This window comes from Salvelinus namaycush, chromosome 31 (genome assembly GCF_016432855.1).
Source record: "Salvelinus namaycush isolate Seneca chromosome 31, SaNama_1.0, whole genome shotgun sequence".
Classification (NCBI taxonomy): Eukaryota; Metazoa; Chordata; class Actinopteri; order Salmoniformes; family Salmonidae; genus Salvelinus; species Salvelinus namaycush.
Window position 1 is genome coordinate 46,800,262 of NC_052337.1, and position 12,555 is coordinate 46,812,816.

The window sequence follows — 12,555 nt, forward strand, 5'->3', positions numbered from 1 at the left end:
TCTTGTACACTTGTGCTGTACAATTAATAGCTGTGGCTCTAAAGTCTCTAAAGTCTACAAAATCTACTTTCTTCACAATAAGTGTATCCAGATCACTTGATTGACGTATAACATTTGCAACTGGTTGCTGTGCATCCAGTGCCATATCTTCTTCAGAACTGTGGCCTCTTGCCCCTTCAACTCTCTTCACTGCCTCCAGATAGCAGATTGGCTGCACAGCCCTGATCCTTGACACAACAACCTCTTTCACCTGAACAAGGTACTCAGGGAATTCGGGAATAAGTTCCCCACCACAGTTTCAAAATTTTACATTCACAGACTCCTTCATAACATATTCCTTCTGTCTGCAAACACTTGACACGTGGCCAAACTTTTTACATTTCTTTCATTACATGGGGTTTGCACGAATGCTCTTATGGCATATCTTATATATCCCAGCTTCACATAGGGTGGTGTATACGCTTCATCAAACATCAATAATACAGATACACTCTTTCCAATTCTCCGTACGGGTCAAGCCACGTGCATTAACTACTCCTGTATATTTTTCCCTAAGATATTGATTATCAATGTCCAACGGGACGCCATATTTAACACCTTTTACTAGTGCCATGCTCCGAAAATCAAAGCTGTCTACTTCATGCGTCCATAATTTCGTGAGCCACAATTCACGCTCATTTTGCTTTTTGGATACACATATCATCAACATACCACTCCAAGTTACTTTGACTGCGCCCACTTTTCCCAACGCCTTCTTCGCCATCCTTGTGACTTCAAAAGGTTTTCCCAAATAAACACCCTTATCCAAAAAACGTACTGCGCAGGCTGTACACTTCATCAGTCCCTGATTCACAATTTGACAAGCACTTGCTAATACCTCAAATTTCCCGACGGCATCCCCTTTGTGTGGCCCGTAATGCACCCTAAAGAAATCCATGCCTTTTGCGGCCAGCAAGAGCGACACGGCAGTAGGCTATAAGCACAAATGTTCCATTAGCAGGAAAACACTATTATCAAAAGCCCCCGCAAATGTGATTTACTAAAAATATAAAAAAATCACCTTTATTTAAACTGCGACCTGGCCAAGAAAAGCAAAGCAGTGCGACAAAAAACAAGACAGAGTTACACTTAGGATAAACAAAAGTACAGTCAATAACACAGTAGAAAAATCTATATAGAGTGTGTGCAAATGGAGTAAGGAGGCAAGGAAATAAATAGGCCATAGTAGCGAAGTACTTACAATTTAGCAGATGAACACAAATGATAGATGTGCAGAAAATTATGTGCAAGTAAAAATACTGGTGTGCAAAAGAGCAAAGAAAAGAGTAAATAAAAACAATATGGGGATGAGGTAGGTAGTTGGATGGGCTATTTACAATGGGCTTTGTAGAGCTGCAGCGATCGGTAAGCTGCTCAGATAGCTGATGCTTTTAAAGTTAGTGAGGGAGATATGTTCTGCGATTTTTGCAATTTGTTCCAGTCATTGGCAGGAGAGAACTGGAAGAAAAGGTGGCCAAAGGAGCTGTTGGCTTTGGGGATGACCAGTGAGATATAACTACTGGAGCGCGTGCTACGGGTGAGTGTTGCTATGGTGACCAGTGAGCTGAGATAAGGCGGAGCTTTACCTAGAAAAGACTTATAGATGACCTGGAGCCAGTGGGTTTGGCGACGAATATGAAGCGAGGGCCAGCCGACGAGAGCATACAGGTCGCAGTGGTGGGTGGTATATGGGGCTTTGGTGACAAAATGGATGGCAATGTGATAGACTGCATCCAGTTTGATGAGTAGAGTGTTGGAGGCTATTTTGTAAATGACATCGCCGAAGTCGAGAATCGGTAGGATAGTCAGTTTTACGAGGGTATGTTTGGCAGCGTGAGTGAAGGTGGCTTTGTTGCGAAATAGGAAGCCGATAACAGATTTAATTTTGGATTGGAGATGCTTAATGTGAGTCTGGAAGGAGAGTTTACAGTCTAGCCAGACCCCTAGGTATTTTTAATTGTCCACATATTCTAAGTCAGAACCGTCCAGAGTAGTGATGCTAGTCGGGTGGGCGGGTGTGGGCATCGATTGGTTGAAGAGCATGCATTTAGTTTTACTTTCATTTAAGAGCAGTTGGAGGCCACGGAAGGAGTGTTGTATGGCATTGAAGCTCGTTTGGAGGTGAGTTAATTAACACAGTGTCCAAAGAAAGGGCCAGATGTATACCGAATGGTGTCGTCTGCATAGAGGTGGATCAAGGAATCACCCGCAGCAAGAGCGACATCGCTGATATATACAGAAAAAAGAGTCGGCCTGAGAATTGAACCCTGTGGTACCCCCATAGAGACTGCCAGAGGTCCGGACAACAGGCCCTCCGATTTGACACACTGAACTCTATCTGAGAAGTAGTTGGTGAACCAGGCGAGGCAGTCATTTGAGAAACCAAGGCTGTTGTGTCTGCCGATACGAATGTGGTGAGTGACAGGTTGATGAAGACAGCTGTACAGTACTGTCTTTTATTGAGGGCGGTTATGATATCGTTTAGTACCTTGAGCGTGGCTGAGGTGCACCTGTGACCAGCTCGGAAACTGGATTGCACAACGAGAAGGTACGGTGGGATTCGAAATGGTTAGTGATCTATTTGTTAACTTGGCTTTCGAAGACCTTAGAAAGGCAGGGTAGGATAGATATAGGTCTGTAACAGTTTGGGTCTAGAGTGTCTCCACCTTTGAAGAGGGTGATGACCGCGGCAGCTTTCCAATCTTTAGGAATCTCAGACGAAACGAAAGAGAGGTTGAACAGACTGGTAATAGGGCTTGCAACAATGGCGGCGGATAATTTTAGAAGGAGAGGGTCCAGATTGTCTAGCCCAGCTGATTTGTATGGGTCCAGGTTTTGCAGCTCTTTCAGAAAATCATCTATCTGGATTTGCTTGAAGGAGAAGCTGGGGAGGCTTGGGCAAGTAGCTGCGGGGTGTGTGAGCTGTTGGCCCGGGGGTTGGGGTAGCCAGGAGGAAAGCTAGAGAAATGCTTATTGAAATTCTGGATTCTCGTGGATTTATCAGTGGTGACAGTGTTTCCTAGCCTCAGTGCAGTGGGCAGCTGGGAGGAAGTGCTCTTATTCTCCATGGACGTTACAGTGTCCCAAAACCTTTTGGAGTTAGAGCTACAGGATGCAAATTTCTATTTGAAAAAGCTAGCCTTTGCTTTCCTAACTGACTGGTTCCTGACTGGTTCCTGACTGGTTCCTGATTGGTTCCTGACTTCCCTGAAAAGTTGCATATCGCGGGGACTATTCAATGCTAGTGCAGTACGCCACAGAATGTTTTTGTGCTGGTCGAGGGCAGTCAGGTCTGGAGTGAACCAAGGACTATATCTGTTCTTAGTTCTAAATTTTTTGAAAGGGGCATGCTTATTTATGATGGTGAGGGAATTACTTTTAAAGAACAACCAGGCATCCTCTACTGACGGGATGAGGTCAATATCCTTCCAGGATACCCAGGCCAGGTCGGTTAGAAAGGCCTGCTCGCAGAAGTGTTTTAGGGAGCATTTGACAGTGATGAGGGGTGGTCGTTTGACCGCGGACCAATAACGGATGCAGGAAATGAGGCAGTGATCGCTGAGATCCTGACTGAAAACAGCAGAGGTGTATTTGAGGAAGAGGAACACCTATGTGAGAATGCTGTTCATCGACTACAGCTCAGAATTTAACACCATAGTACCCTCTGAACTCGTCATCAAGCTCGAGACCCTGGGTCTCGACCCCGCCCTGTGCAACTGAGTACTGGACTTCCTGACGGGCCGCCCCCAGGTGATGAGGGTAGGTAACAACATCTCCACCCCGCTGATCCTCAACACTGGGGCCCCACAAGGGTGCGTTCTGAGCCCTCTCCTGTACTCCCTGTTCACCCACGACTGCGTGGCCATGCACGCCTCCAACTCAATCATCAAGTTTGCGGACGACACTACAGTGGTAGTCTTGATTACCAACAACGACGAGACGGCCTACAGGGAGGAGGCGAGGGCCCTCGGAGTGTGGTGTCAGGAAAATAACCTCACACTCAACGTCAACAAAACAAAGGAGATGACTGTGGACTTCAGGAAACAGCAGAGGGAGCACCCCCCTATCCACATCAACGGGACAGTAGTGGAGAGGGTAGTAAGTTTTAAGTTCCTCGGCGTACACATCACGGACAAACTGAATTGGTCCACCCACACAGACAGCGTTGTGAAGAAGGCGCAGCAGCGCCTCTTCAACCTCAGGAGGCTGAAGAAATTTGGCTTGTGACCAAAAGCACTCACAAACTTCTACAGATGCACAATCGAGAGCATCCTGTTGGGCTGTATCACCGCGTAGTACGGCAACTGCTCCGCCCACAACCGCAAGGCTCTCCAGAGGGTAGTGAGGTCTGCACAACGCATCACTGGGGGCAAACTACCTGCCCTCCAGGACACCTACACCACCCGATGCCACAGGAAGGCCATAAAGATCATCAAGGACAACAACCACCCGAGCCACTGCCTGTTCACCCCGCTATCATCCAGAAGGCGAGGTCAGTACAGGTGCATCAAAGCAGGGACCGAGAGACTGAAAAACAGCTTCTATCTCAAGGCCATCAGACTGTTAAACAGCCACCACTAACATCGAGTGGCTGCTGCCAACATACTGACTCAACTCCAGCTCACTTTAATAATGGAATTGATGGAAATGTATCAAAAATGTATCACTAGCCACTTTAAACTATGCACTTTTATGTTTACATACCCTACATTGCTCATCTCATATGTATATACTGTACTCGATACCATCTACTGCATCTTGCCTATGCCGTTCTGTACCATCACTCATTCATATATCTTTATGTACATATTCTTTATCCCTTTACACTTGTGTGTATAAGGTAGTAGTTGTGGAATTGTTAGGTTAGATTACTCGTTGGTTATTACTGCATTGTCGGAACTAGAAGCACAAGCATTTCGCTACACTCGCATTAACATCTGCTAACCATGTGTATGTGACAAATAACATTTGATTTGATTTGCATTATGCATTATGCATGTAATGCTTTTATTATAAAGGTGCATTCTTATGATGAAAATAGTTTCCCCCAAACTTGAAACTCACGCACTGCTTGTGTATGCCAGTTAGGCTCTACACCTCTTGTAAAGCGAATTAATGTGCTTAATTTGAAGAAGTTATTTGGCCACTTTAGTTGTGTCAAGCCCTGACCTTAGAGATCCTTTTATTTCTCTATTTTGGTTAGGTCAGGGTGTGACTAGGGTGGGCAATCTAGTTTACCTATTTCTTTGTTTGACCTGGTATGGTTCCCAATCAGAGGCAGCTGTCTATCGTTGTCTCTGATTGGAGATCATACTTAGGCAGCCGTTTTCCCACCTTAGTTTGTGGGATCTTGATTTTGTATAGTTGCTGTGTAGCCTGCAGAACTTTACGTTCATTTTGTTGTTTTTCGGTGTTCATTTTTAATAAAAGTAAGATGTTCGCCTACCACGCTGCACCTTGGTCTCCTCATTCAAACGACGAGCGTAACAAGTTGTGATACAAACCTTATCAAAACATATAGGCCTATGGGCTAGGCTACATGAGGTGTACGACTATGATTTGAAAAAGTCATTAAATAAAAGGCAAAAGCTTTCTTGTCTTAAACTTGGCATCATTCACAAGTCGGAGAGCCTGTTGTCCGGACCTCTGGCAGTCTCTATGGGGGTACCACAGGGTTCAATTCTCGGGCCGACTCTTTTCTCTATATATATCAACGATGTCGCTCTTGCTGCGGGTGATTCCCTGATCCACCTCTACGCAGACGACACCATTCTGTATACTTCTGGCCCTTCTTTGGACACTGTTAATTAACTAACCTCCAAACGAGCTTCAATGCCATACAACACTCCTTCCTTGGCCTCCAACTGCAAGTAAAACTAAATGCATGCTCTTCAACCAATCGATGCCCACACCCGCCCACCCGACTAGCATCACTACTCTGGATGGTTCTGACCTAGAATATATGGACAACTACAAATACCTAGGTGTCTGGCTAGACTGTAAACTCTCCTTCCAGACTGATATCAAACATCTCCAATCCAAAATCAAATCTATAAATCGGCTTTCTATTTCGCAACAAAGCCTCCTTCACTCACGCCGCCAGCCTTACCCTAGTAAAACTGACTATCCTACCGATCCTCGACTTCAGCGATGCCATCTACAAAATAGTTTCCAATACTCTACTCAGCAAACTGGATGCAGTCTATCACAGTGCCATCCGTTTTGTTACCAAAGCCCCTTATACCACCCACCACTGCGACCTGTATGCTCTCGTCGGCTGTATGCTCTCGTTGGTAAAGATCTGCCTTATCTCAGCTCACTGGTCACGATAACAACACCCACCCATAGCACGCACTCCAGCAGGTATATCTCACTGGTCATTCCCAAAGCCAACACCTCTTTGGCCGCCTTTCCTTCCAGTTCTCTGCTGCCAGTGACTGGAACAAATAACATTACATTTCCCTCACTAACTTTAAACATCAGCTATCTGAGCTGCTTACCGATCGTTGCAGCTGTACATAGTCCATCTGTAAATAGCCCACCCAATCTACCTACCTCATCCCCATATTGTTTTAATTTACTTTTCTGCTCTTTTGCACACCAGTTTCACTACTTGCACATCATCACCTGCTCATCTATCACTCCAGTGTTAATCTGCTAAATTGTAATTACTTTGCTACTATGGCCTATTTATTGCCTTACCTCCACGCCATTTGCACACACTGTATATAGACTTTCTTTTTTTTCTATTGTGTTATTGACTGGAAGTTTGTTTATTCCATGTGTAACTCTGTGCTGTTGTTTGTGTCGCACTGCTTTGCTTTATCTTGGCCAGGTCGCAGTTGTAAATGAGAACTTGTTCTCAACTAGCTTACCTGGTTAAATAAAAAATAAAAAAGTGATAATATATCATTCACAAGTGATAGGCTAATATTGTAACCCATCAGAATATTCTTGATTTAATCTTGTCTTTAAATGTGAAATGTATTTTTATTTAGAATGGACCATTATCATGCACCTGTCTTGAAACAGGGGGGAAAAATACATGTCATCTATGCTCTTAAATAGCGAATGGGGGATGCTTTTCCCATGTTTAATTTTCATGCCAGCCAGGTAGGCTATATTCCTGTTGTAAAGATAAGCAATGTGCTTAGTATTAGAACAGTTGAGAAATAAAAATAGTAAGCCTGTAAAAAGCTGATGGCATCCTCCTCTTTTGAATAGAGGTCATCACTCTGTTTTCTCAGGTATTTGCATAGCCTATAGAAATGTTGTGCAACATGAGCTCATGGGCTCTCATGAAGTGTTTGATTACATTTGCATTGATGTCAGAGTGATTAAGAGGGAACAATAGAGTGCTTAATAACAGGCAATTAGCAAGTTTGGTATGCTACTAATGACCGTCAGCAGCATCAGGGCTTCGAGAAGTCTAATTACCGTGACTAAACGGTCAAGTGGAATTTGACTGCCTTTAGGACTCATGACTACCGGTGTGGCGGTAATACGATCACCACAACAGCCCTACTCCCACAGCCTTCCCTCCTCCTTCTTCTTCTGCTTCTTCTTCTATGGCGGTCCACAAACAAGCATTAGAGGTGCAAGCCGCCACCTACTCTACAGGTGGTAAACTGTAGAAAATAATTTCCATTGTTGGAAAGACTAAAATAAAAACACCATACAAAAACAATAGACACAAAAAAAAAACATCCCAATTCTTCTGTGAGGACAAACGCTGGGAGACGAGAAGCAAGTACAGGGAGTGAATATTTAATAAATAACAGACACGAAACAAAAGACGGACAGCGTCTGGACAAGGGAAACATAACAACATTAATACTGGATCAAACTGAGGAATAGACAGATATAGTGGAGGCCATCAATAAAGTGAAGGAGTCCAGGTTCCAATGAAGCGCTGATGCGCGTAACAATGGTGACAGGTGTGCATAATGATGGGCAGCCAGGCGCCCTCAAGCACCAGAGAGGGGGAGCAGGAGAAGGCGTGACAGTACCCCAGGGTTTTGGTAGAACTCTTACCCGATCTATAGCAATGAATGTAATTCTACAGTATTTCAAGGACAAAATGACATGCAGTTAAGTATTTATTGGTTGTAGTGGGGACAGTAACATTAGTACTCTCTAAAAATTATACTCTAAGGAATTTATTTAAAAAAATTATAAATATGATTTTGTTCAGTTCAAATAATATAATTTCAAAATATGCATTAAGGTGTCTGTAATAGAATATACTTGGCAAAAACACATGTAGACACTACCCACTGGGCACAGACATCAATTCAACGTCTATTCCACGTTGGTTCAACGTCATTTCATTGAAATAACGTAGAAACAAAGTTGATTCAACCAAGATCTGCTTAAACAAATATCATTCCCTTTTTTCTTGCTTCTCTGCCAGAGATTCTGTCACAGTTTTCATTAAATTCCCTCTTGGCCCCAGCCCAGCATGTGGGTAAAGCCTGCCCCTTTTGCCTGTCTCCCCACATCAATACTGGTTACGCAGAATACAAGGGTTGTGCGTGCCTATACATCCTGGCCCCTGACCAATTATCCCAAAAATGTGGCTGGCATGCTATCAGTGTGCACTCGGATCATTCCCCAGGATTAATTTGGCTTAATTTGGATTAACACCCCTCATTCGTGGCCTTGACACCGCACGCTCTTCAGCCCCTCGTCCAGACTGACTCGACTGGAACTTCAGCATTAGGTCAATGTCATGTTATGACAGTTTTCTCACTCAATGTGATGAGATTTAAAGTTGCAGGCTCAAACTGGCCCCCACAGTCGTCAGGTGCAGATAGAATAGACAATCATCAGGGGTGCACAACTTTTGATCCTCAAGGGAAGAAGTGTCTGCCAGTTATTGTCCTTGCTTTCTAACCAGGTGTATGTGTGTCTTCACTAGCCGATATATGACATGAATTGCAGGGAGAAACAAGCGCTGAACATCTACCATTGCAGCAGAGGTACTGTTAGTGGAATTAAATAATTCCTCTAATGTACTCATTAATTAAATTCAATCTGTCTATTTATAAGAATTTGTAAGATACTTATTAACATAAAATAGACAGGATGCAGTCTTATTAAAAGTAGATAAGTGTTTATTCTCGGAGCACGCTGCCATTTGATCATAAACACAGGTTTATATACAAGATATGACGTCATAGGTTACAGAATTAAGTCTCATTGTCCTGACAAATAGAAAACAGGTTCAAAAGTTCATTCCAACTTCACAGGGCACTCACATGACACATATATAATAATTTATCCTGAAGGCTCACTATAATTTATTACCACTTTAGCAGACAACTCAAGATAATGGAAGACCTAAAAAGTTTATCTAAACACCTCAGGGCTAAGTTGGGTCAGTTCAACCATAGTTTAACGACCCTTTCTGCTTATTTTATGACCCACAACACAAATCTCTTTTCACCAGGCATGCAGAGTTCAATTTGTTATAGTTTTATCTAAAGCTAGAATTTGTTTTAACTATTTATTAACAAAATTCCTAACAGGTACTGAGGATCCCTCTCCATGAACAGCAGTTTACATTTGCAGACTCAATTTGGCTGTTGGGCTCACATATTTTCCGCTAAGGAGAAGCCACCTAGGAAGTCTGTCAACAGCTCAGCAAACAGGGTGCAAATCAGGCTTGGTTCTCATCCCCTGGTCTAGCAATGTTTTTGCTATGGATACCAACCAAACCATGGAGTTGATGCCAGAACGAAGAATGATTACATGACTAGAATAACCTGAATTTCCCTGCCTTACTGTATGGTGTAGGAGTCTTAGAACATTGATCACTTCCGTGAAAAGCTTTGAAAGATCTGTTTTATTCCCATGGCTCAGTAGAGTAGCAGAGTTTCCAGCAGATCCTATAGGTCATTATAAAATGGGTCAGTCTGGTCAAAATATAGCAGATTTATACCAAAATAGCTGTTTCAAATATTACAAAGTTATTGTACATTAGTTTGTTTAAACCTAAAGGGGTACGGTGAACCAGTATGGAATGACTTTCAGGCTCTTTGAACACATTTAGAGAAAGCTGTGGAAGTCAGCAAAAATGTATTCGGCCCTGTTCTGGAGCAGAGGACTCTAATTTCAGACAGTCCGGAACATCCCTCTGATTTGGAGCAGCATCCCCCCTGAGCCAACATCCCATTCCTCCTGTGCACCACATACAACACACACACACACACACACACACAGACCCCCACACACACACCGCTGCCCCCACCTTCCTCCCAGTCGGAGCAATGTGTGTAGAGGAGTCAGTTAAGAAACCGCTCACTGTGCATACGCCTGTCAAGATGGTGGGATTTTCCAAGAGAAAGCAGAGAGAGAAGGGAGTAGAGGAAAACCTGCCGGCCCCAAGACCCTCACCGCCTGCTGGGCTTGTTAATGTGAGGTCTAGGGGTCAGTAAACTGAATGTGGGTGGTGCAGAGCTCATGGTGTCTAATGAATGACTCCACTCAGAGAGCTGCATGTGTGCAGAGAGAGAGGGACGACACATCAAACCCAGACAAACCCAGTTTTATTTAGGCTCTGTTTGCTCTGACGACAGGGACGATGGGGCTGAATTGCCTGTGAGTTGGGGCAGCGTCAGTGACAATCAATGACTGGACTGATTAGAGCTGTTCTTTTCTGTGGTTTTCATCTTGTTTTCGGGGGTTTCATTGTGGGCTGTGTGTGTGCGTGAGTGTTCTCTATAAGTTCCCAGGGAGGTGGAGCTGAAGCTCAGTATTCATTTGGCCCTCCTGCTCCCTTAAGTACAGGAAGTAACCTCAGAAGTAAACCCATCTCTTCTTGATGACCTCTGTGGTTTTCATTTTTCCTTTTTTACAAACTCATTAGTCTTTCATTTGCAATTTGGTTACCATGTTAAACATTTATTTTAAGCAGTCCAGCTCAAACAGTACCTGCAGATTATTTCTATGTTGATGGTTTATTCTATAGCTTTTGGCTGTCTTTACTGTGTGTGCACAGAAGCTTTTAAAATCTATTAGGTTTGGAAGTTTCCATGAAATGGAAATGCATGGCCAACAAGTCTGAATATCAATTACACACTGCCAGTGGTGGAAAAAGTACCCAGTTGTCAAAATGACTTAAGTAAAAGTGAAAGTCTCCCAGTAAAATACTGCTTGAGTAAATGTCTAAAAGTATTTGGTTTTAAATATACTTAAGTATCAAAAGTAAACAATATATACATATATATATATATAAAATCAAAAACAATATGCCTAAAAAGTATGAATAATTTCACATTCCTTATATTAAGCAAACCAGACAGCACAATTTCTTGTTTTATTATGTTACGGATAGCCAGGGCCACACGCCAACACTCAGACATAGTTTACAAATGAATCAGTTGTGTTTAGTGAGTCCACGAGATCAGAGGCAGTAGGGATGACGAGGGATGTTCTCTTGATAAGTGGGTGAATTGGAAAAATGTTCTGTCCTGCTAAACATTCTAAATGTAACTTGTACATTTGGGTGTCAGGGAAAATGTATGGAGTAAAAAGTACATTATTTTCTTTAGGAATGTAGTGGAGTAAAAGTAAAAGTTGTCAAATATATAAATAATAAAGTACAGATACCCCAAAAACGACTTTACACCATTGCACCCTACTGTATCCCCAAGCAGTTTTATAATGCTTTTCTACACATTAAAGCCAATTTCCTGCAATTCTACACATTTTGTAACATATGTTTTGCTGCAGATAAAGGTACTGTTGCCCCCATAAACACCACTATGTGAGCATTTGACCAGATTTTTTATTTTTATTACCTTTATTTAACTAGGCAAGTCAGTTTAAGAACAAATTCGTATTTTCAATGATGGCCTAGGAACAGTGCCTTGTTCAGGGGCAGAATAACAGATTTTTACCTTGTAAGCTCGAGGATTTGATCTACTAGGCCAACGCTCTAACCACTAGGCTACCCTGAATGAGACCCCTGTTCTCTATTATATCAGAATGTTCAATGACCATCAGACATTTATCTGACCGCAAAGAACAAAAATGATTGCTGCAGGTTCTCTTCTCGAAAAACAAAACCATTTGTTTATAATTTTAAATCAGCACCGCCTCTTATTGGACCTCTTACCCTCAAATGAACCCAAGCTAAGTATCTGTGAGTTAAAGTGTTTGAACAGTGTAAAAGTGTTATTAAATGTATTTGTTTTCTAACTTACAAATATCCTTGCTTGGGTTCCATTCAAATGAATCATAGGGCAACATTTTGATCTCCGCCTAAATAGACATATCCAAACGTAATTATTTTTCATGAGATGGCCATAAACAATAATTGGTAACGTTGCATTGTTTTAGAAAGGTTTGGAACTAACCTTTCTGGTAATAAAGAAATGCTGAGGTGTACTCACTTTTGAGGACACAAGCTCAAATACAAAATACAAACATTATGAAAATATGAAAAAACATTTTTACCGTTTCCACATTATACAAAAGTGGGGCAATAGGGCTTGAAATGCTTTCTAAATA